The following is a 2,855-nucleotide window of genomic DNA, read 5'->3' as shown; positions in this document are numbered from 1 at the left end:
CAATGAAAAGAAGGACTGGTAGCAGTTCTGTTTTATATACATGGCAATGAAAAGAAGGACTGGTAGCAGTTCTGTTTTATATACATGGCAATGAAAAGAAGGACTGGTAGCAGTTCTGTTCCTGATATATGTCATGAAAAGAAAAGGCTGGTAGCAGTTGTATTTCTTATATATGGTTTGAAACGAAATACTGGTAGCAGTTCTGTATGTTATCTATGATATGAAAATAAAAGACTTGTAGCAGTTCTGTTTCTTATATATGATATGAAAAAAAGCTGATAGCAGCTCTGTTTCTTATATATGGTATGTACTTATTCACGAACTACAAGTACTTTCGTGAAAAAGCCGAGATAATTTCACATAATGCTACTAGATGTCGCACACCCATAACGTCAAAATTATCTACACTGCTTCTTAGTGCAGAAATGTCGCGTTTACTCCGCGTATATCTATGTTTCGATATCCAATCATACATTGGTGACGTCAGTAGCTTTTGAGCTGTAGAATTTCACATATTTGTATATGACGTTACATATTGTTTAGGCATATATCATTCATTACTCAAAAAGGTTCTCCATTTAGCTTTTGCTTATTCCGATCTTCAACAGAGTGGTTCAAGTCCAAGGCTCGTGAAGACATCTCTATCAGTCGTCAATTTCTACACACTTGCTTTTAATTTAAAAAAATACTAATAATGAGAAAAACGAAGGATAAATAGAAATAGATTTAATACATTGAACATTTGTACTCTGTGCTAAAAATTACTTAATGGTTTTAATGGGTTAATAATTTAGTTTTCGGGGGCCGTCGGCTTTATGAGCGAGTGTTTTTTTCTGTTTTCGCGTTCCTTATTAACTTCGTGAGGCTGATGTGCAGCTATAACTACCACATTCAATGAGTGAAAAAAAAACAACATAACCCAACCGTTCTCCTACCACAGTCGATATGATCAGCATTTGTCATTATTATGAAAGGAGCTAGTTATGGGGGAGGTCACGTGATCCCCGCGCCCTACATTAGTCTTGGCGAAAGACAAGAGAGGGTGATCACCGCTGCTTAACCTACATTACGTGGTTTCGGCGTCAGAGCGTCCGCAAGGCTGACTGAAAATTATGTTTTTCTGCGTCTCACGTATTTTTCAGATATGCTTCTCAAACTCTGTTTCTATTCTATACTCTTCTTCCCTCCACCTATCAATACGCCCCCTTACCCCCCCCCCCCCCGCCTCATATTTCTAACCTCTCTTTGAGTTCCCGTTATGGGGCCGTCGGTATTCCTACCCTTTAATGACAACAACCGCTTGATAAGGAAATAAAGCGAAAATAATCTGTCAGCTGAAGCTGACGTATATATCGTTATTTAAGTTCTGTCTGCGTTGTGTTTATTTAGATGGCCCGAGGGCCTCCAGAAAAGGCTGACAGGGTCGCCAGGGGGCGCCGTCAAACTAACATTACAACTTATAGTAAACAACATCGGATGTGTTAAAGAGGGTAGTGGGTGCTAACTGATTTGTTTGTTTAAGCACGTCAACTTTCTCATCAACGCAATATGCTTTGAATGCCTTTTTATCTACATGAGATTTTATTATAACATAAAAGTTGAGTGTATTTTTGCCATCTATTTGTTTGTACTTTAGTTTGAAACAGCAATTTTCAAAATTACTTTTGAGTATATTATACATATATCATATTAAGAAAAAAATACATTTTTTTTTTCATTTAGCAGCATTTTAACATTAGAAATTAGTAACTACCGCATACAAATAAGGACAAACCGAATATTACTTAACTATATCAATCAAATCATTGTTACATATAGCCTTTATTAAAATGACGATGAAATGTCTCTATAAGACAACAAATAGAAAATTGATGAAGAAACTTTAAGATTTGTAAAAGTATAACACGAAGAAATTAAATCTATGAAACTTCCACAGTTGGATCTCTTTTTCTGGTAGTAACTTAATTAAAGACAAACTGTGCAAATAAAGTTGAACATAGTTAGGCCTACTTTGCATCATTTATTCGCAATACTTACTGATAGTGAAAGCAAAAATTATATGATTAAAAATTAACAGTATTAGGCTTACATTCCATTAGATACTGCACTATTTCAGGATGGTGCAAGAAAAAGTTTATGTGAATGAAGGTGAAAAGTGCTAAGCCTACTTTATATTAGCAATTAAGGTATTTTGTTATTATGACAGCTATGGATGTGTGAGTAAAGATAAATAGCATTAGGCCTATTTTTAAATACTTAATAACTCATTTTCTAAAGGTACAATACAAGACTGCACAAATATTATTATGCCTACTTTTCATTAGCCACTTCTGTATTTTGTGTTGGCATAAAGTTATACATAATTTTTGTTCATTTTGTGATCCTACTTTTTAGCTAAAAGTTTGAATCATTTTACAGGATGGTTGATGAAGAACGGTCTCTCACTAATAAGATACTTTGTTCAAAACTATTAGGTTGTCAATAAATTAATGTCGCGTTTTGGAACACTTTCATTACCCCCCCCCCCAAAAAAAACAACAAAAAACAAAGACGTACATCACATATAATAGTTAAATGAACCGCCTAAACGTCACGTTAATGTAGTCTGTATAATGTGTTTGTTTGTAATTAAGCACAAAGCTACACAATGAGCTATCTGTGCTCTGCCTACCACGGGTATCGAAACCCGGATTCTAGCGTTGTAAGTCCGCAGACATACCGCTGTGCCACTGGGGGGCCTATATAATGTGTAAAGTTTAGTATGATGGCACACGACGAGACACAGATTCGGCATGTAATGCTGTTTGAATACAAGAAAAGAAACAACGCCTCTGTAGCCACAAAGAATATCAAAG

The sequence above is a fragment of the Limulus polyphemus genome, unplaced genomic scaffold, assembly GCF_000517525.1.
Source record: "Limulus polyphemus unplaced genomic scaffold, Limulus_polyphemus-2.1.2 Scaffold3152, whole genome shotgun sequence".
Taxonomy (NCBI): Eukaryota; Metazoa; Arthropoda; class Merostomata; order Xiphosura; family Limulidae; genus Limulus; species Limulus polyphemus.
This window is presented reverse-complemented; position numbering follows the sequence as displayed.